Source organism: Pseudophryne corroboree, chromosome 7, assembly GCF_028390025.1.
Source record: "Pseudophryne corroboree isolate aPseCor3 chromosome 7, aPseCor3.hap2, whole genome shotgun sequence".
NCBI lineage: Eukaryota > Metazoa > Chordata > Amphibia > Anura > Myobatrachidae > Pseudophryne > Pseudophryne corroboree.
This window is the reverse complement of record NC_086450.1, coordinates 191,088,176-191,111,422: the sequence shown is the minus strand read 5'-3', so window position 1 is coordinate 191,111,422 and position 23,247 is coordinate 191,088,176. Positions and strand designations below refer to the sequence as shown.

The 23,247-nt window shown below is 47.4% G+C and overlaps 1 protein-coding gene across 3 annotated transcripts in view; it reads left to right on the top strand.

Annotated features, from left to right (window-relative positions):
• WNT10A (Wnt family member 10A) overlaps window positions 1-23,247 on the top strand; it is a 345,036-nt gene that overhangs the window by 300,986 nt on the left and 20,803 nt on the right. The gene's annotated exons all lie outside the window — the stretch shown is intronic.

The window sequence follows — 23,247 nt, the reverse complement described above, 5'->3', positions numbered from 1 at the left end:
TCCTGCCCCCTTCTTTGTAGATTCTGGATAGAAGTGTTCTCCCTGATTAATAATAGTGATGTGCACCGGACATTTTTCGAGTTTTGTGTTCTGGTTTTGGATTCTGTACCGCGGCCGTGTTTTGGATTCAGACGCGTTTTGGCAAAACCTCCCTGAAATTTTTTTGTCGGATTCGGGTGTGTTTTGGATTCGGGTGTTTTTTTTACAAAAAACCCTCAAAAACAGCTTAAATCATAGAATTTGGGGGTCATTTTGATCCTATAATATTATTAACCTCAATAACCATAATTTCCACTCATTTTCAGTCTATTCTGAACACCTCACACCTCACAATATTATTTTTAGTCCTAAAATTTGCAGCGAGGTCGCTGGATGACTAAGCTAAGCGATCCAAGTGGCCGACACAAAAACCTGGCCCATCTAGGAGTGGCACTGCAGTGTCAGACAGGATGGCACTTCAAAAAAATAGTCCCCAAACAGCACATGATGCAAAGAAAAAAAGAGGCGCAATGAGGTAGCTGTGTGACTAAGCTAAGCGACCCAAGTGGCCGACACAAACACCTGGCCCATCTAGGAGTGGCACTGCAGTGTCAGACAGGATGGCACTTCAAAAAAATAGTCCCCAAACAGCACATGATGCAAAGAAAAAAAGAGGTGCACCAAGGTCGCTGGATGGCTAAGATAAGCAACACAAGTGGCCGACACAAACACCTGGCCATCTAGGAGTGGCACTCCAGTGTCAGGCAGGATGGCACTTCAAAAAATAGTCCCCAAACAGCACATGATGCAAAGAAAAATGAAAGAAAAAAGAGGTGCAAGATGGAATTGTCCTTGGGCCCTCCCACCCACCCTTATGTTGTATAAAGAGGACATGCACACTTTAACAAACCCATCATTTCAGCGACAGGGTCTGCCACACAACTGTGACTGAAATGACTGGTTGGTTTGGGCCCCCACCAAAAAAGAAGCAATCAATCTCTCCTTGCACAAACTGGCTCTACAGAGGCAAGATGTCCACCTCCTCCTCATCATCCAATTCCTCACCCCTTTCACTGTGTACATCCCCCTCCTCACAGATTATTCATTCGTCCCCACTGGAATCCACCATCTCAGGTCCCTGTGTACTTTCTGGAGGCAATTGCTGGTGAATGTCTCCATGGAGGAATTGATTATAATTCATTTTGATGAACATCATCTTCTCCACATTTTCTGGAAGTAACCTCGTACGTCGATTGCTGACAAGGTGAGCGGCTGCACTAAACACTCTTTCGGAGTACACACTGGAGGGGGGGCAACTTAGGTAAAATATAGCCAGTTTGTGCAAGGGCCTCCAAATTAGAGATGTGCACCGGAAATTTTTCGGGTTTTGTGTTTTGGTTTTGGGTTCGGTTCCGCGGCCGTGTTTTGGGTTCGAACGCGTTTTGGCAAAACCTCACCGATTTTTTTTTGTCGGATTCGGGTGTGTTTTGGATTCGGGTGTTTTTTTTAAAAAACCCTAAAAAACAGCTTAAATCATAGAATTTGGGGGTCATTTTGATCCCAAAGTATTATTAACCTCAATTACCATAATTTCCACTCATTTTCAGTCTATTTTGAACACCTCACACCTCACAATATTATTTTTAGTCCTAAAATTTGCACCGAGGTCGCTGGATGACTAAGCTCAGCGACCCAAGTGGCCGACACAAACACCTGGCCCATCTAGGAGTGGCACTGCAGTGTCACACAGGATGGCCCTTCCAAAAAACACTCCCCAAACAGCACATGACGCAAAGAAAAAAAGAGGCGCAATGAGGTAGCTGTGTGACTAAGCTCAGCGACCCAAGTGGCCGACACAAACACCTGGCCCATCTAGGAGTGGCACTGCAGTGTCAGGCAGGATGGCCCTTCCAAAAAATACTCCCCAAACAGCACATGACGCAAAGAAGAAAAAAAAGAGGCGCAATGAGGTAGCTGTGTGACTAAGCTCAGCGACCCTAGTGGCCGACACAAACACCTGGCCCATCTAGGAGTGGCACTGCAGTGTCAGGCAGGATGGCCCTTCCAAAAAACACTCCCCAAACAGCACATGACGCAAAGAAAAAAAGAGGCGCAATGAGGTAGCTGTGTGAGTAAGCTAAGCGACCCTAGTGGCCGACACAAACACCTGGCCCATCTAGGAGTGGCACTGCAGTGTCACGCAGGATGGCCCTTCCAAAAAACACTCCCCAAACAGCACATGACGCAAAGAAAAAAAGAGGCGCAATGAGGTAGCTGTGTGACTAAGCTCAGCGACCCAAGTGGCCGACACAAACACCTGGCCCATCTAGGAGTGGCACTGCAGTGTCAGGCAGGATGGCCCATCCAAAAAATACTCCCCAAACAGCACATGACGCAAAGAAAAAAAGAGGCGCAATGAGGTAGCTGTGTGAGTAAGCTAAGCGACCCTAGTGGCCGACACAAACACCTGGCCCATCAAGGAGTGGCACTGCAGTGTCACGCAGGCTGGCCCTTCCAAAAAACACTCCCCAAACAGCACATGACGCAAAGAAAAATGAAAGAAAAAAGAGGTGCAAGATGGAATTGTCCTTGGGCCCTCCCACCCACCCTTATGTTGTATAAACAGGACATGCACACTTTAACCAACCCATCATTTCAGTGACAGGGTCTGCCACACGACTGTGACTGAAATGACGGGTTGGTTTGGACCCCCACCAAAAAAGAAGCAATTAATCTCTCCTTGCACAAACTGGCTCTACAGAGGCAAGATGTCCACCTCATCATCATCCTCCGATTCATCACCGTGTACATCCCCCTCCTCACAGATTATCAATTCGTCCCCACTGGAATCCACCATCACAGCTCCCTGTGTACTTTGTGGAGGCAATTGCTGCTGATGAATGTCTCCATGGAGGAATTGATTATAATTCATTTTAATGAACATCATCTTCTCCACATTTTCTGGAAGTAACCTCGTACGCCGATTGCTGACAAGGTGAGCGGCGGCACTAAACACTCTTTCGGAGTACACACTTGTGGGAGGGCAACTTAGGTAGAATAAAGCCAGTTTGTGCAAGGGCCTCCAAATTGCCTCTTTTTCCTGCCAGTATACGTACGGACTGTCTGACGTGCCTACTTGGATGCTGTCACTCATATAATCCTCCACCATTCTTTCAATGGGGAGAGAATCATATGCAGTGACAGTAGACGACATGTCCGTAATCGTTGTCAGGTCCTTCAGTCCGGACCAGATGTCAGCATCAGCAGTCGCTCCAGACTGCCCTGCATCACCGCCAGCGGGTGGGCTCGGAATTCTGAGCCTTTTCCTCGCACCCCCAGCTGCGGGAGAATGTGAAGGAGGAGATGTTGACAGGTCGCGTTCCGCTTGACTTGACAATTTTCTCACCAGCAGTTCTTTGAACCCCTGCAGACTTGTGTCTGCCGGAAAGAGAGATCCAAGGTAGGTTTTAAATCTAGGATCGAGCACGGTGGCCAAAATGTAGTGCTCTGATTTCAACAGATTGACCACCCGTGAATCCTTGTTAAGCGAATTAAGGGCTCTATCCACAAGTCCCACATGCCTAGCGGAATCGCTCTGTGTTAGCTCCTCCTTCAATGTCTCCAGCTTCTTCTGCAAAAGCCTGATGAGGGGAATGACCTGACTCAGGCTGGCAGTGTCTGAACTGACTTCACGTGTGGCAAGTTCAAAAGGTTGCAGAACCTTGCACAACGTTGAAATCATTCTCCACTGCGCTTGAGACAGGTGCATTCCACCTCCTATATCGTGCTCAGTTGTATAGGCTTGAATGGCCTTTTGCTGCTCCTCCAACCTCTGAAGCATATAGAGGGTTGAATTCCACCTCGTTACCACTTCTTGCTTCAGATGATGGCAGGGCAGGTTCAGGCGTTTTTGGTGTTGCTCCAGTCTTCTGTACGTGGTGCCTGTACGCCGAAAGTGTCCCGCAATTCTTCTGGCCACCGACAGCATCTCTTGCACGTCCCTCTCGTTTTTGAAATAATTCTGCACCACCAAATTCAAGGTATGTGCAAAACATGGGACGTGCTGGAATTTGCCCATATTTAATGCACACACAATATTGCTGGCGTTGTCCGATGCCACAAATCCACAGGAGAGTCCAATTGGGGTAAGCCATTCTGCGATGATCTTCCTCAGTTGCCGTAAGAGGTTTTTAGCTGTGTGCGTATTCTGGAAAGCGGTGATACAAAGCGTAGCCTGCCTAGGAAAGAGTTGGCGTTTGCGAGATGCTGCTACTGGTGCCGCCGCTGCTGTTCTTGCGGCGGGAGTCCATACATCTACCCAGTGGGCTGTCACAGTCATATAGTCCTGAGTCTGCCCTGCTCCACTTGTCCACATGTCCGTGGTTAAGTGGACATTGGGTACAACTGCATTTTTTAGGACATTGGTGAGTCTTTTTCTGAGGTCTGTGTACATTTTCGGTATCGCCTGCCTAGAGAAATGGAACCTAGATGGTATTTGGTACCGGGGACACAGTACCTCAAACAAGTCTATAGTTGGCTCTGCAGTAATGATGGATACCGGAACCACGTTTCTCACCGCCCAGGATGCCAAGGCCTCAGTTATCCGCTTTGCAGCAGGAAGACTGCTGTGATATTTAATCTTCCTCGCAAAGGACTGTTGGACAGTCAATTGCTTGGTGGAAGTAGTAAAAGTGGTCTTACGACTTCCCCTCTGGGATGACCATCGACTCCCAGCAGCAACAACAGCAGCGCCAGCAGCAGTAGGCGTTACACGCAAGGATGCATCGGAGGAATCCCAGGCAGGAGAGGACTCGTCAGAATTGCCAGTGACATGGCCTGCAGGACTATTGGCATTCCTGGGGAAGGTGGAAATTGACACTGAGGGAGTTGGTGGGGTGGTTTGCGTGAGCTTGGTTACAAGAGGAAGGGATTTACTGGTCAGTGGACTGCTTCCGCTGTCGCCCAAAGTTTTTGAACTTGTCACTGACTTATGATGAATGCGCTGCAGGTGACGTATAAGGGAGGATGTTCCGAGGTGGTTAACGTCCTTACCCCTACTTATTACAGCTTGACAAAGGCAACACACGGCTTGACAAATGTTGTCCGCATTTCTGTTGAAATTCTTCCACACCGAAGAGCTGATTTTTTTGGTATTTTCACCAGGCATGTCAATGGCCATATTCCTCCCACGGACAACAGGTGTCTCCCCGGGTGCCTGACTTAAACAAACCACCTCACCATCAGAATCCTCCTTGTCAATTTCCTCCTCAGCGCCAGCAACACCCATATCCTCATCCTGGTGTACTTCAACAGTGACATCTTCAATTTGACTATCAGGAACTGGACTGCGGGTGCTCCTTCCAGCACTTGCAGGGGGTGTGCAAATGGTGGAATGCGCCACCTCTTCCCATCCAGTGTTGGGAAGGTCAGGCATCGCAGCCGACACAATTGGACTCTCCTTGGGGATTTGTGATTTAGAAGAACGCACAGTTCTTTGCTGTGCTTTTGCCAGCTTAAGTCTTTTCATTTTTCTAGCGAGAGGATGAGTGCTTCCATCCTCATGTGAAGCTGAACCACTAGCCATTAACATAGGCCAGGGCCTCAGCCGTTCCTTGCCACTCCGTGTCGTAAATGGCATATTGGCAAGTTTACGCTTCTCCTCAGACGCTTTTAATTTTGCTTTTTGGGTCATTTTACTGAACTTTTGTGTTTTGGATTTGACATGCTCTCTACTATGACATTGGGCATCGGCCTTGGCAGACGACGTTGATGACATTTCATCGTCTCGGCCATGACTAGTGGCAGCAGCTTCAGCACGAGGTGGAAGTGGATCTTGATCTTTCCCTATTTTACCCTCCACATTTTTGTTCTCCATTTTTTAATGTGTGGAATTATATGCCAGTATCAATAGCAATGGCCTACTACTATATATACTGCGCACAACTGAAATGCACCACAGGTATGGATGGATAGTATACTCGACGACACAGAGGTAGGTAGAGCAGTGGCCTACTGTACCGTACTGCTATATATTATATACTGGTGGTCAGCAAACTGTGCAAAACTGAAATGCACCACAGGTATGGATGGATAGTATACTTGACGACACAGAGGTAGGTAGAGCAGTGGTTTACTGTACCGTACTGCTATATATTATATACTGGTGGTCAGCAAACTGTGCAAAACTGAAATGCACCACAGGTATGGATGGATAGTATACTTGACGACACAGAGGTAGGTAGAGCAGTGGCCTTCTGTACCGTACTCCTATATATTATATACTGGTGGTCAGCAAAATTATGCACTGTACTCCTACTATATACTACAATGCAGCACAGATATGGAGCGTTTTTCAGGCAGAGAACATATAATGCTGGTGGTCACTGGTCAGCAAAACTCTGCACTCCTCCTATATAATACTGCTGGTCCCCAGTCCCCACAATAAAGCAGTGTGAGCACAGATATATGCAGCACACTGAGCACAGATATGGAGCGTTTTTCAGGCAGAGAACGTATAATACTGGTGGTCACTGGTCAGCAAAACTCTGCACTCCTCCTATATAATACTGCTGGTCCCCAGTCCCCACAATAAAGCAGTGTGAGCACAGATATATGCAGCACACTGAGCACAGATATGGAGCGTTTTTCAGGCAGAGAACGTATAATACTGGTGGTCACTGGTCAGCAAAACTCTGCACTGTACTCCTCGTATATAATACTGCTGGTCCCCAGTCCCCACAATAAAGCAGTGTGAGCACAGATATATGCAGCACACTGAGCACAGATATGGAGCGTTTTTCAGGCAGAGAACATATAATACTGGTGGTCACTGGTCAGCAAAACTCTGCACTGTACTCCTCCTATATAATACTGCTGGTCCCCAGTCCCCACAATAAAGCAGTGTGAGCACAGATATATGCAGCACACTGAGCACAGATATGGAGCGTTTTTCAGGCAGAGAACGTATAATACTGGTGGTCACTGGTCAGCAAAACTCTACACTGTACTCCTCCTATAATACTGCTGATCCCCAGAATAAAGATATTTGCAGCCCCCTGAAAGTTCTGAAACAAAGTGAGAGGACGCCAGCCACGTCCTCTCACTATCATTTCCAATGCACGAGTGAAAATGGCGGCGACGCGCGGCTCATTATATAGAATCCGAATCTTGCGAGAATCCGACAGCGGGATGATGACGTTCGGGCGCGCTCAGGTTAACCGAGCAATACTGGAGTATCCGAGTATGCCTCGGACCCGTGTAAACGTGGGTGAAGTTCGGGGGGGTTCGGATTCCGAGGAACCGAACCCGCTCATCACTTATTAATAAGGTGTTAAGTGTGCTTGTCACCTCTATGGAGGGAATTCAAGTGTGTTGCACACCCGGCAGCCACTAAATGGTGCCAGATGGAGCAATTCAAGTGTTGCTTCATTTGGGCACGCACAGCCGCCAGCGCTGATATTACTGTTATGTAATTCCATCATTTTGACAGGCTTGTAACTAGTCAAAGATATGTGCTTGGTCAAATTTGTATTGCTACGCAAGCTGCTGTGGACCAATGGTGGAAACAGTCCCTTCCGTCTACTTTCTTGAAGGTGTTTCACAAAGTTCATTTACATTTTCTAATGTAAACTGTATCTATGCCAGCGTTCTTGCCATTAATGAAATTTATGGCCTAACATGTCTATGTGACAGATGGGGATGGTGCTCAATGGGTGTATAAACCATCTTTAGCAGACCCCTTAGAATTTAGCTTAAATGAACAGAGTACATCTAGTCTGCCCGATTAGGTCCATGGACTATTCTACCAGCAGATGTGGAAGGGATTCATACAGTAAAAGAAGCCAACAATGCATGGGATAATGGGAAAATATATGGCTATGTTTAAAATGTTAACTATTACGATAAAACCAAGGGAACCCCTCCAAAACACAAATCCTCCATCCTCTAAATAAGTAACACATGCACACACAAAAAAGATACTATGGTGTCAATTCATTGTATGGTGTCAATTCAATTATGGATAAAGGTGGTGAGTTGTTAGGGAGTGAGGATTATAGTCAGATTAAGGGGGGGGGGGGGCGCAGGAGATACTGTAATCCAGGCCCCCCTATATCAGGGGGCCCCCCGGCTGGAGCACACTGACATCACTAGCTCTCCCTTTTGTGCAGCAGCAGAACCAGGTAGCCAGAATGTGAGCAGGATAGTATGTAGGAGTATCAGGTTTCTTGAGCTACCAATGAAGCTTACCGACCAGTGGAGAGAAAGGATGCCCAGCAGGAACGCCTTCTTTCTGTCAATCTTCTTGCGGTCGGTTCTGTGACCGCTTTCTTCGTTGGATGCGACGTAACCCGGTGACCCCTGTCGCTCGGGCAATGACGCGCTTGTGCAGTGCAGCCGCCGCGCATGCACATTCCAGACCCATTCGCACCGCAGCGACAAACCACTGCGAGCGAACGGGTCGGAATGACTCCCACAGTCTGGAACCTCACTAGAGGAGGAGGACTGGCCCCAGGTAGTGGGGCCCACCGGTGGTTTCCCCTATACCCCTGTGGGCCAGTCCGACCCTGAAACTTACTGCACCTCAGCTGCATATAGCTGTTGCAGTATGTCTAGTTAAAATTAGAGATGAGCGCCTGAAATTTTTCGGGTTTTGTGTTTTGGTTTTGGGTTCGGTTCCGCGGCCGTGTTTTGGGTTCGACCGCGTTTTGGCAAAACCTCACCGAATTTTTTTTGTCGGATTCGGGTGTGTTTTGGATTCGGGTGTTTTTTTCAAAAAACCCTAAAAAACAGCTTAAATCATAGAATTTGGGGGTCATTTTGATCCCATATTATTATTAACCTCAAAAACCATAATTTCCACTCATTTTCAGTCTATTCTGAATACCTCACACCTCACAATATTATTTTTAGTCCTAAAATTTGCACCGAGGTCGCTGGATGACTAAGCTAAGCGACCCTAGTGGCCGACACAAACACCTGGCCCATCTAGGAGTGGCACTGCAGTGTCACGCAGGATGTCCCTTCCAAAAAACCCTCCCCAATCAGCACATGACGCAAAGAAAAAAAGAGGCGCAATGAGGTAGCTGTGTGAGTAAGATTAGCGACCCTAGTGGCCGACACAAACACCGGGCCCATTTAGGAGTGGCACTGCAGTGTCACGCAGGATGTCCCTTCCAAAAAACCCTCCCCAATCAGCACATGACGCAAAGAAAAAAAGAGGCGCAATGAGGTAGCTGTGTGAGTAAGATTAGCGACCCTAGTGGCCGACACAAACACCGGGCCCATTTAGGAGTGGCACTGCAGTGTCACGCAGGATGTCCCTTCCAAAAAACCCTCCCCAATCAGCACATATAGACATATAGCTAATATAGACTGGTTGATAAAGAGATGTCGTAGTATGTATGTATAAAGAAGAAAGAAAAAAAAACCACGGTTAGGTGGTATACAATTATGGACGGACTGCCGAGTGCCGACACAGAGGTAGCCACAGCCGTGAACTACCGTACTGTACTGTGTCTGCTGCTAATATAGACTGGTTGATAAAGAGATGTCGTAGTATGTACGTATAAAGAAGAAAGAAAAAAAAACCACGGTTAGGTGGTATACAATTATGGACGGACTGCCGAGTGCCGACACAGAGGTAGCCACAGCCGTGAACTACCGTACTGTACTGTGTCTGCTGCTAATATAGACTGGTTGATAAAGAGATGTCGTAGTATGTATGTATAAAGAAGAAAGAAAAAAAAACCACGGTTAGGTGGTATACAATTATGGACGGACTGCCGAGTGCCGACACAGAGGTAGCCACAGCCGTGAACTACCGTACTGTACTGTGTCTGCTGCTAATATAGACTGGTTGATAAAGAGATGTCGTAGTATGTATGTATAAAGAAGAAAGAAAAAAAAACCACGGTTAGGTGGTATACAATTATGGACGGACTGCCGAGTGCCGACACAGAGGTAGCCACAGCCGTGAACTACCGTACTGTACTGTGTCTGCTGCTAATATAGACTGGTTGATAAAGAGATGTCGTAGTATGTATGTATAAAGAAGAAAGAAAAAAAAACCACGGTTAGGTGGTATACAATTATGGACGGACTGCCGAGTGCCGACACAGAGGTAGCTACAGCCGTGAACTACCGTACTGTGTCTGCTGCGACTGGATGATAAATAATGATATAAAAAATATATATATATCACTACTGCAGCCGGACAGGTATATATATTATATAATGACGGACCTGCTGGACACTGTCTGTCAGCAGAATGAGTTTTTTATAGAATAAAAAAAAAACACCACACAAGTGAAGTCACACGACGAGTGTTTAACTTTTTCAGGCAATCACAATATAGTATACTACTAACTATACTGGTGGTCAGTGTGGTCAGGTCACTGGTCAGTCACACTGGCAGTGGCACTCCTGCAGCAAAAGTGTGCACTGTTTAATTAATTTTAATATAATATGTACTCCTGGCTCCTGCTATAACCTATAACTGGCACTGCAGTGCTCCCCAGTCTCCCCCACAATTATAAGCTGTGTGAGCTGAGCACAGTCAGATATATAATATATACATAGATGATGCAGCACACTGGGCTGAGCAGTGCACACAGATATGGTATGTGACTGTCTTGTACTCCTGGCTCCTGCTATAACCTATAACTGGCACTGCAGTGCTCCCCAGTCTCCCCCACAATTATAAGCTGTGTGAGCTGAGCACAGTCAGATATATAATATATACATAGATGATGCAGCACACTGGGCTGAGCAGTGCACACAGATATGGTATGTGACTGAGTCACTGTGTGTTTTCAGGCAGAGAACGGATATATTAAATAAAACTGCACTGTCTGGTGGTCACTGTGGTCAGTCACTAGTAAACTCTGCACTCTCTTCTACAGTACTCCTAAGCTCCAGTAAATCAGGTCAATCTCTCTCTCTCTCTCTCTCCTAATCTAAATCACTGTACTCCCTAACAGCTGCTCCCCGTCCCCAATCCTCCCCACAATTATAACTAAGTCACTCAGTCTTTACTCTTTTCTACTATAACGGAGAGGACGCCAGCCACGTCCTCTCCCTATCAATCTCAATGCACGTGTGAAAATGGCGGCGACGCGCGGCTCCTTATATAGAATCCGAGTCTCGCGAGAATCCGACAGCGTCATGATGACGTTCGGGCGCGCTCGGGTTAACCGAGCAAGGCGGGAAGATCCGAGTCGCTCGGACCCGTGAAAAAAAACATGAAGTTCGTGCGGGTTCGGATTCAGAGAAACCGAACCCGCTCATCTCTAGTTAAAATGCATGCAATACTTTTATGAAATTATCCTGTGGCCAAGCCACATTGACTTTATGTAGTGACCTAGGGCTGGTTAAATTCCAAAAAATGTTAGCATTGTCCAAGAGAACTCTCATAACAGTGGCACTGTTATGAATTGCTCCCTTTGTCTATATCACAGGTTCTCAAACTCAGTCGTCAGGACCCCACACAGTGCATGTTTTGCAGGTCTCCTCACAGAATCGCAAGTGAAATAATTAGCTCCACCTGTGGACGTTTTAAAATGTGTCAGTGAGTAATTAATACACCTGTGCACCTGCTGGGTTACCTGCAAATCATGCACTGTGTGGGGTCCTGAGGACCGAGTTTGAGAACCACTGGTCTATATCATAGGTTCTCAAACTCGGTCCTCAGGACCCCACACAGTGCATGTTTTGCAGGTCACCCAGCAGGTGCACAGGTGTATTAATTACTCACTGACACATTTTAAAAGGTCCACATGTGGAGCTAATTATTTAACTTGTGATTCTGGAAGGAGACCTGCAAAACATGCACTGTGTGGGGTCCTGAGGACAGAGTTTGAGAACATGTGGTCTATATAGAACTGACATTCCCAACCTCGGTCCTCAAGGCACACAAACAGTCCAGGTTTTTGTGCTATTCAGGATTTAGCACAGATGGTTAAATCAAAATAGCCGAGGTACTAATTGAGTCACCTGTGCTAAAGCATGGATATCACTAAAACCTGGACTGTTTGTGTGCCTTGAGGACCGAGGTTGGGAATGCCTGATATAGAACATGATATAATTGTATTACTATCATGTGCTTTAGGGGGACATTTACTAAGCAGTGATAAGAGCGGAGAAGTGAGCCAGTGGAGAAGTGCCCATGGCAACCAATCAGCACTGAAGTAACATCTATAATTTGCATACTATAAAATGATACAGAGCTGCTGATTGGTTGATGGGGCAACTTCTCCACTGGCTCACTTCTCCGCTCTTATCACTGCTTAGTAAATGTCCCCCTTAGTCAGGCAACGTTGAGGGGTGTAGTACCTTATGTTTGCATGAAATTCAATACAATTGCATTATGAGCATATCTAGGAGCATACTTGCTGACTTTTTGGCTGCTCTCTCCGGGAATGAGCAGCCAGGTCGGCTCAGCAGGGGGGCGGGCTGCGACGTGCCGTGCAGAGGGGAGCAGGCCACAGGCGGAATGGGGGCGTGGTGGAGGCGGGGGCATGGCTGCGGATCGCGTCATGTAAGCCATGCCCCCACTGTGTAATGCCACTATTACTGGCATTATACAGCAGGGGGCGTGGCTATGATGACGCGATTCAACAACAATCGCGTCATCGCCTGCCCGGACTGCCCACTTTACTCGCTAAGTGGGTGGTCGGGCAGGAAGGGGGGACCCCTGAAATCAGGAGACTTGCCTGCTCTTCCGGGGGGCCAGGAGGGTCACCCGAGTAGGCAAGTATGTCTAGGAGTCAGGTCATGTTGAAAGTTTTAGTTTCCTATCTGCAGTCAGAGTGTAATAGAATTGCATTACGATCATGTCCAATGGTCAGAACACGGTAGGCAGGTATAGAGTCCTGTTTATATAATGGGTAATACAACTGAGATGTAATATCTGGATGCAGTCAATATACTGGCTGCTGGATCCCGGCGTTCAGGACAAACAGAATCTTGACACCTGCACGGTATTCCCACTCTGTTACTGGGTCCACACCACATACTAGTGGAAATAGAATCTGTGTCGAGCGCAGCAAGCCCACAAGGGGACTGGCTGCTTGGATTCCGGTAGACGGGATGCCGCTTTTGGTATAGTGAAAGCCGACATCCTGTCTGCTGGAATATCGTATGTATCACGTAATATCCTATATTACAGAACAATAATAGGCAAAAGACAGACTTTGGGCCTCCTACTTCCTGCTGAGTTTTCGCCTGCACGCTGCACCCCTAGCTCTGTCCAGCACACTTGGTAAAAATGGGGCAGGTTTGGTAATAAGTAAAAACACCTTCATGAGATGATGTGCCTACAACTACGTGTTTTCATTTTCAGTATGTTTTAAACATGCTTGGGATAGGCATATGAATATCCTTACAAAGAATTAAGGTTCAAAAAGGGTTGAGATTACCTAAGGATAAATAAAAGGGGCAGACTAGATGGGCCAAGTGGTTCTTATCTGCCATCAAATTCTATGTTTCTATGGGGTATATTTACTAAGCTCCCGATTTTGACCGAGATGCCGTTTTTTCATCAAAGTGTCATCTCGGTCAATCTCGGTCATTTACTAAACACTAATCACGGCAGTGATGAGGGCATTCGTAATTTTTTTCTAGTTCAGGTAAAAAATTACGAATGAATACACCATCGGTCAAATTACGCCTGTTTAAGTATGAATCTCGGTCATTTACTAAGAAGTGCAAAGCAAAAAAACCCAAAACACTGCCGTGAAAAATTACAATTCGTAAAAAAGTCCTAAAAAAAAACAGACCTGCTTTTTTTATTCGTGATTTGAGATGCATGCAGGGATCCATGAGATCCGTGCATGTATATCAGTGGGAAGGGGTTGGAAAGTGCTTTTTTTTGCCAAAAAAAATTGCGTGGGGTCCCCCCTCCTAAGCATAACCAGCCTCGGGCTCTTTGAGCCGATCCTGGTTGCAGAAATATGGGGAAAAAAATGACAGGGGTTCCCCCATATTTAAGCAACCAGCATCGGGCTCTGCGCCTGGTCCTGGTCCCAAAAATACGGGGGACAAAAAGAGTAGGGGTCCCCCGTATTTTTAAAACCAGCACCGGGCTCCACTAGCTGGACAGATAATGCCACAGCCGGGGGTCACTTTTATATAGCGCCCTGCGGCCGTGGCATCAAAAATCCAACTAGTCACCCCTGGCCGGGGTACCCTGGGGGAGTGGGGACCCCTTCAATCAAGGGGTCCCCCCCCCCCCAGCCACCCAAGGGCCAGGGGTGAAGCCCGAGGCTGTCCCCCCCCCATCCAATGGGCTGCGGATGGGAGGGCTGATAGCCTTTGTTGTAAAATAAAAGATATTGTTTTTAGTAGCAGTACTACAAGTCCCAGCAAGCCTCCCCCGCATGCTTGTACTTGGAGAACCACAAGTACCAGCATGCGGCGGAAAAACGGGCCCGCTGGTACCTGTAGTACTACCACTAAAAAAATACCCAAAAAAACACAAGACACACACACCGTGAAAGTATAATTTTATTACATACATACACACATACATACATACTTACCTTATGTTCCCACGCAGGTCGGTCCTCTTCTCCAGTAGAATCCAAGGGGTACCTGTTGAAGAAATTCTACTCACCAGATCCAGTGGTCCAGGCTCCTCGGCAAATCCAGGGATAATCCACGTACTTGAATAAAACAAAAAAACGGTTGCCCGACCACGAACTGAAAGGTGACCCATGTTTGCACATGGGTCACCTTCCCACGAATGCCAGAAACCCACTTTGCCTTCTGGCTAAGTGGGTTTCTTCAGCCAATCAGGGAGTGCGACGTTGTAGCACTCTCCTGATCAGCTGTGTGCTGCTGTCCTCACTGACAGGCAGCACACGGCAGTGTTACAATGTAGCGCCTATGCGCTACATTGTAACCAATGATGGGAACTTTCTGCTCAGCGGTGACGTCACTTTAGGTCAACCGCAGGGCAGAAAGTTCCCATCATTGGTTACAATGTAGCGCATAGGCGCTACATTGTAACACTGCCGTGTGCTGCCTGTCAGTGAGGACAGGAGCACACAGCTGATCAGGAGAGTGCTACAACGTCGCACTCCCTGATTGGCTGAAGAAACCAACTTAGCCAGAAGGCAAAGTGGGTTTCTGGCATTCGTGGGAAGGTGACCCATGTGCAAACATGGGTCACCTTTCAGTTCGTGGTCGGGCAACCGTTTTTTTGTTTTATTCAAGTACGTGGATTATCCCTGGATTTGCCGAGGAGCCTGGACCACTGGATCTGGTGAGTAGAATTTCTTCAACAGGTACCCCTTGGATTCTACTGGAGAAGAGGACCGACCTGCGTGGGAACATAAGGTAAGTATGTATGTATGTGTGTATGTATGTAATAAAATTATACTTTCACGGTGTGTGTGTCTTGTGTTTTTTTGGGTATTTTTTTAGTGGTAGTACTACAGGTACCAGCGGGCCCGTTTTTCCGCCGCATGCTGGTACTTGTGGTTCTCCAAGTACAAGCATGCGGGGGAGGCTTGCTGGGACTTGTAGTACTGCTACTAAAAACAATATCTTTTATTTTAAAACAAAGGCTATCAGCCCTCCCATCCGCAGCCCATTGGATGGGGGGGGACAGCCTCGGGCTTCACCCCTGGCCCTTGGGTGGCTGGGGGGGGGGACCCCTTGATTGAAGGGGTCCCCACTCCCCCAGGGTACCCCGGCCAGGGGTGACTAGTTGGATTTTTGATGCCACGGCCGCAGGGCGCTATATAAAAGTGACCCCCGGCTGTGGCATTATCTGTCCAGCTAGTGGAGCCCGGTGCTGGTTTTAAAAATACGGGGGACCCCTACTCTTTTTGTCCCCCGTATTTTTGGGACCAGGACCAGGCGCAGAGCCCGATGCTGGTTGCTTAAATATGGGGGAACCCCTGTCATTTTTTCCCCCATATTTCTGCAACCAGGATCGGCTCAAAGAGCCCGAGGCTGGTTATGCTTAGGAGGGGGGACCCCACGCATTTTTTTGGGGGATTTTACATTGTTTAATTAAAAAAAAAAAAAATAAGAACCCCAGCACGGATCACACAGATCCGGCCGAGATTGATTGTAAAAAAAAAACGGCAGTGTTTTGCTAATCACTGCCGTAAAAATAGGTAAAAAAAAACGAATGACATCGACATCGGAAGCAAAGAAAAATACGAATACGACAGCTTAGTAAATCCATCGTAATCAATTCAAAAAGTTGCAGTTTTACACTGTCGATGTCATTCGTGATTGAACTTTGACCTATTTTCGGAAATTACGAATCTTAGTAAATATACCCCTATGTCTGTAAATAAGTGATCATGGCATCTTATCTGATCCTGACCATTCTAAACTCAGCTTGTGATACTGTCTGTATTACTTCCCCTCTCATCTTTCTAGCGGTACTGCTCTGACATTGGGTGGGGAGCGTTTGCCTGGAAGCCTCTGATCTTTTCTGTGTCAGAAGTTTTGTAGCTCCTCCTCTGCTCTCTTGTGCAGTGTTTGATGTTAATGATCATCTGTAATTATGAAAATCACCTGTACAAGCTACTGTTATAAATCACAACTACAATCACAGAATGGCCCGCAGCTTTAGGGAACTATCGCATAAGACAGAACATTTATAACAATTCCAACACAGGTATCTAGATGTGCAGCATAGATGCTGTCTGCAGTACATTTATTAAAAAAATGTCATTCCAGTAATCCGAAATAAGCACCGCATCTCCTCTCCACTGTACACTTTTCCTATGCCAGGACTGGCTTTCTGTGTATTCTGGTTATCAAAGCTGTATGTATGGTGCTGACCTGATTGCACGCTAGGCTTTTTTGCTGCGCCGCGATCAAGTCAGAACTGCGCCTGCGTATGCAGGCGCATCGTATGGCTACAGCGGATCGTTGCTGGGCGATGGATTGTACGAAGAATCCATTCGCACAGCCGATCGCATGGAGATTGACAGGAAGAAGGCGTTTGTGGGTGTCAACTGGCCGTTTTCTGGGAGTGTTTGGAAAAACGCAGGCGTGTCCAAGCGTTGGCAGGACGGGTGACTGACGTCAATTCCGGCCTTGGAAAGGCTGAAGTGATCGCAAGGGCTGAGTAAGTTCAGAGCTACTCAGAAACTGCACAACATGTTTTTGCACAGCTTGGCTCCACATGCGATCGCACACTTGCAAGGCTAAAATACACTCCCCTGTGGGCGGCGACTATGCGTTCGAACGGCTGCTAAAAACAGCTAGCGAGCGATCAACTTGGAATGACCCTCTAAGTCTTGTTCACAGTGATGCAGAGGAGCTCAGCTAATACACGCAAATTTCCTGCATGCGGAAATGCCACTGCTGCAAAAGATTAGATTCACAGAATAATCTCTTGATGGCAGGGCCAGATTAAAGGCCATTTTGTCTGAGTTTAAAAATAAATGAGGGCCTATTGTGAGAAGCAGAGGAACTGTGACCAGTGCTGTGTGGGTGTGGTCCGTGAAATGTGGGCATGTACACCCCTACACTATAATGTCTACCTACAAACATAAAAAGTGAAAAAAGTTTCAATACTTTTAATTTATGGCCAAATAAGCAGCCAGCAGGGTGCTGGTCGTCATGCAGTCATGACAGTGGCGTAACTTCATCTCATTTGGCCGGAGACAAGTTAAATGTTGAGCCCCCCCCCCCACCCCTTCCTTGCAAAAAAGAATTTGTATTATAACTGACTCCTCTGTATCCGCCACTACATCACTGACACCTCTATACCCTAAACCAGTGGTTCTCAAACTATGTTTTATGGCACCCTGGGGTGCTTCAGGACACTTGCAGGGGTGCCTTGTACTGGTGGTCCAGGACCAATTCAAATTATTTATGGTCAATGTAATAGGCAAAACTAGAGCTGGTGGCTGTTAATTATAAATTATGTTGGCGAACAGAAGCAAATCTTGTCCCTCACCACACAGCTGAACCAAAGGATGACATATAAACACAATTTCCTTTGTTTAATATTTCTTTCTAAATTTATCAGTAAGAAACTTTTGGCCTAGGGGTAGCGTAAAAAAAATTCTGATACTCTAGGGCACCATGATTCATAAAAGTTTGAGAACCACTGCCCTAAACTGAACTATTGACCCATTTACACCCTACACTCAATTACTGACCCCTCTGTACCCTACATTACATTACTGGGCCCATTGTACCCTACACTACATTACTGGTCCCATTGTAGTTAAAACACACACACACACACACACACACACACACACACACACATTAACACTGATAGAAAAATAATAAAGCACGTAGGCCACCACAGTGAAAATAATAAAGCACATAGGAGTCTATTCAGACCTGTACGCAGCCGCGCGTCTGTACGCCAAAGTTGCATTCAGAGGGTCTGCGCATGCGCCCCAGCCGTAGTGCTCATGTGCGACCCTTCAGCATGCAGCCGCATCGTGGAAGGATGCAGTCACTAGGTAATTGACAGCAGCTGCCACCCGGTGGGGTGCAATACAGCATTGCGGGGGCATGGCTGGCTAAACAGGGAGTGTTTTTGGGGCGGCTGCATGATGTCACATGCAGCCGCTCTGCAGAAAAAAGAGGTCAACCTCAAATTGATGCATCCGTAATTAAATTGTGGATGCATAATGAGGTGGCACCACACACATGCTGGGCGGCCTTGCCCAGTGCTGGTTTGCCCCCAGCACGTGAGTAGATTGATGCAGATTTTGCTGCGTCCATCTCTGAATAACCCCCATAGGCCACCACAGTTAAAATAATAACGCACATAGCCACCACAGTCAAAAATAATAAAGTAAATAGGCCACCATAGTGAAAATAAAACACATTGGCTTCACATGAAAAATAGCATAGGAAAATCAAAACTTACAATCTGTGTCTAATGCTGGGTACACACTAGAGCGACTGGGATTTTTCCGACATCGGAATGAATTCCTGTCAGTCCAGATCGTGTGTACTGGGGCAATGCTAATGAAGGTCAGAACAAACATGTTCCCTGTGTGAACTCCTGTGTCCCTGTGTAAGCCATGTTCCCCCTTGCCCTGTGTGAGTGATATCACTACTACCCCCTTTTGTGAGCCATGTCCCCCTTCCCATGTGTGAGACATGTCACACCCCCTTCCCCTGTGTGAGCCTTGTCCTCCTTCCCCCTTTTCTGAACCATGTCCACCTTCCCATGTGTGAGCCATCTCCCCCTTTTCCCTGTATGAGCCATGCACTCCCCTTCCCCTTTGAGAGCCATGTCCTCCTTCCCCTTTTGTGTGCCATGTCCACCTGCCCATATGGGAGCCATTTTCCCTCTTCCCCTGTGTAAGCCATGTCTTCCTTCCCCCTGTGTGTGTGAGCCATGCCCCCTACCCTCCCTTGAATGAGCCATGTCCGACTCCCTCCTCTACAGAGAACAGCGCATCACCCTTCTCCACACACTCCAGTCCGGCCTCTCGTCAGCCATCTTACAGCACCTGTCAGGGTCACGGGCGGATGGCATGTGACGTCCGCGACCACACACAGCACAGCTGAAGTCCAACTCCGCTCACTTTTTGCCTCGGTGTGTTTTGAAGCAGGAAGGCCAGGTCAGCAGACAATGGAGAAGCCAGGTGTCCCCTTCAGGGCTGGAGCCTAGTGGCAAATGACTTCATTGTCTCCGGGAGTTCCGCCCCTGAGTCATGGTGATAGTCCTATTTTTTCGGGGAGACTTTGAGCTGTAGTGGAGAAGAGTGTCTCATGGCTCCTGGTAAAGTGGGCAAATCTCCCATGAAGAGGACAGGATGCGGGTACTAAAGACACGTGCATGTAAAGAAGGGAAGTGATCACATAACATGGGGGGGGCTTGGCCACATTTAAACAGTGCCGTTAGATATGTGCCCTTAAATATGGGGGTATGGCCTCACAGCATGCCAGCCAAGCAGAGTGCCGGGAGGCAAAGCTGCTCAGCCAGGATTTATAGCACATACATTGTAGTGCACTGTTTTCCAAAGTTCTAAAAACACACCTACTGTACAATCCAGGTTTTATGGATATCCATGCTCAGTGCCTGATCAACCAAAAGGCTGATCAGGCAGCAGCCTAGGGCACCAAGACTTGGGTCGTGCTACCAGGGGCAGATTGGCTACAGGCCTTATGGGACTGGGTATGGGTCGTTGGGTCAACACAACTTAGGTCGACAGTCATTAGGTTGGCCACTATTGGATAACATGCATTAGGTCGGCAGGGTCACTAGGTCGACATGGTCATTAAGTCGACAGGTCAAAAGGTCGACATGAGGTTTTTTTTTTCTTTTTTTGGTGTTGTTTTCTTCGTAAAGTGACGGGGAACCCCAATTAGTGCACCGTGTCCCCTCGCATGGTGAGCGAAAGGTGCATCGCTCCGCTAACTATGCGCTCGGCACAGGTTACCATTCCCAATTGTAGTCCACGTGGATTGTAAAGTATGAAAAAGACCAAAAATTTTAATTTTTTAAAAAAACTCATGTCGATCTTTTGAACTGTCGACCTAGTACATGTCGACCTAGTGACCCTGTCGACTTAATGACGACCTAATGATTGTTGACCTAAGTGGTGTCGACCTTATGACCGTATCCCCTGGGACTTTACCTTGGTAGGCTGCCTGATATAATTTGTTTTGTTTTTTTCCAGTGGGCAGGAAGCCATTTAGGCAGCTGCCCAAATACAGTAATTAGCTCTTCCATTTGTAATGCACTGCTAATACCTCCTCTCTGATAGCACATCCCCACACACTTTGGGGTCAATCCAATTGGCTGCGATACTATCGCAGCTGCAAATCAGCACGGCAGCGGGCGCACTTTATGGCGGGCCAAATTAGCACAAAACTGCTTGCCACCCCATAGAGGTCCGAGCAGTTTTTATGCGACTTGGGGCTGACTCGCGGACGTGAAGGGTGCGAGATCGTGTGCCGTTGCCATCGTTTAAACGTTGTTGCAATGGCACTTCGCACCCTTCGAAAGTAATTGGATTGACCTCTTTGTGGTGGGACCCACTGCTTATCATTGCTGCACTGTGTGGGAACAGCAAACAGGAAAAGGGGGGACTATAACAAAACAAAAAACACAGAAAAGGGCGCTCACTATAAGAAAAAAATAAATTAGAGTATGTGGACAATGTGACTAAAAAATGTAATAAAAAAAAACAGACAGGGGGGGGGGGGGGTTACTGGATTCCAGCAGGACAGTCCCACTATTCGGACACTGTCCCGCTATCCCACCCGCGGGTCGCAGTGTCCCGCAGGCTGGGGGGAGGGATGGTTGGGAAAGCCAGTGATCACCGATGCTCTGCTTTGCAAAGCAGCCACTGATCACTGAATAGATGCCATGCGCATGCAAACTGTATCTAAAACAGAGCGGGGAGGCGAGTAGGGGGCTGCTCAGCTGCTTGGGGAGTGCTGGGCACGCCCTCAAAATGACAAAAACCGGTGTCGTGCCTTGAGGCCCCACCCCCTCTTTCCAGGACCTGCCCCTTCTTTCTGAGGCTCTGCCCCCATTTTGGCCGTGACCCAGCCACTGGTGCGGCAGGTCCCTATTCGATGCATTCAAAAGTTGGGAGGTATGGTACTGCAACAACAAAATCAGACTGGGGGAAGGAGTACTGTACCTACTAGACCTGTCCCTGCACACTCACCATGTCACCTAGCAGAACAGTCCCTGCACACTCACCATGTCCCCTACCAGACCTGTCCCTGCACACTCATCCTGTCATCAATTAGCTCTGTACCCCATGCCCCAGCGTGATGAAAACAAGGGTTATGGCATTCCTTGTGGGACCACTCCTCTTTTTGCAAAACCGCACCCTCTTTCAAGGAGTACCTCCCCTTCCCCTATTGGTGTGCCCCACCTGTCATTTTGTACAGATCCGCTCCTGTGACTGGTTTCCAGGTACCGGCCGGGCACAGGACAGGTACATACTACCCCTACATCCTCTCCCCGCACACTACACTACCTCTCACCCTGCACCCCGCACACACTACAGTACACTACTGCTGCTACCCTAAAAACCCAGCATTGAAAGTAGAAAAATAAAAACAAAGGTCAGCGCATTCCCTTTGTTATTTTGGTCTACATGGATTACCAGGAAAAGATAATGGGGTAAATTTACTAAGGTGGGAGGTTTTTTTTTAATAGAACTGGTAATGTTGCCCATAGCAACCAATCAGATTTTATATATTGTCTTCTAGAAGCAGCTAGATAATTGTTAAGTAGAATTTGATTGAATGCTATAAGCAACATCACCAGTTCTAAAAACTCCCACCTAAGTAAATTTACCTCAATGTTTTGTAGGGTATCCGGTCTCTAGAAGACTTGGATCGACAGTGTCTAGGTCGACAGTAACTAGGTCGACATGGTTTCTAGGTCGACAGGGTCTCTAGGTCGACATGTTCTAGGTCGACAGGTCAAAAGGTTCACATGAGTTTTTCACATTTGTTTACTTTTTTTGAACTTTTTCATACTTTACGATCCACGTGGACTATGATTGGGAATGGTAACCCGGCCTGAAGCATGGCGAGCAAAGCAAGCCATGCGAGGGGACGCGGTACACTAATTGGGGTTCCCGGTCACAGTACGGCGAAAATGACACAAAAAAAGATTTAAAAACTCATGTCGACCTTTTCACCTGTCAATCTAGACCCTGTCGACCTAGTTACTGTCGACCAATAGTGGTCGACTTAGACACTGTCCACTTAAGTGTGGTTGACCTTTTAATACCACACCAGTTTTGTAGTATGACTGCATAAATTGTGGTTTCATATTACCTAAGTTGTACTAATGCAATTTCACATTAGAATAGCCAGGGTTGAAACTAGGATTTTCGTCACCCGGGGCAATTTGAAAAACACAGCACCAACAGCTCGCTTCTATAGCTTGCATGGTGCACCTCACGCTACTCGCAGCACTGCATGGCAAAGAAGAGTTTAAGACAGTAGCCGACATAAGAGATAACCCAGGTACTGGAGCTCACCCGCACAGCATCAGAGCCAGCTGTGGACAGACAGGTGGGTCAGAGGCACTGCCCTGGGAGCCGTCTGCTGTCTCACTGGAGCAGCACAGCACTGCTGGTAAAAAAAAAAAAAAAAAACACACCAAAAACCCTGTTCTTCTGTAACTCCTCTGCGCTCCCTCAAATCCTGCACTCGGGGTGCAAACCCCCTTAGCCTCCCCCCCTCTCCAGCTGTGGCCCCGGAATAGCACAGTTGGTATAAAGGTGAGTATTACTACCTCACAGCATTGAAATCTTGGGTTTCACTGCCCAATCTGTATGGAGTTTC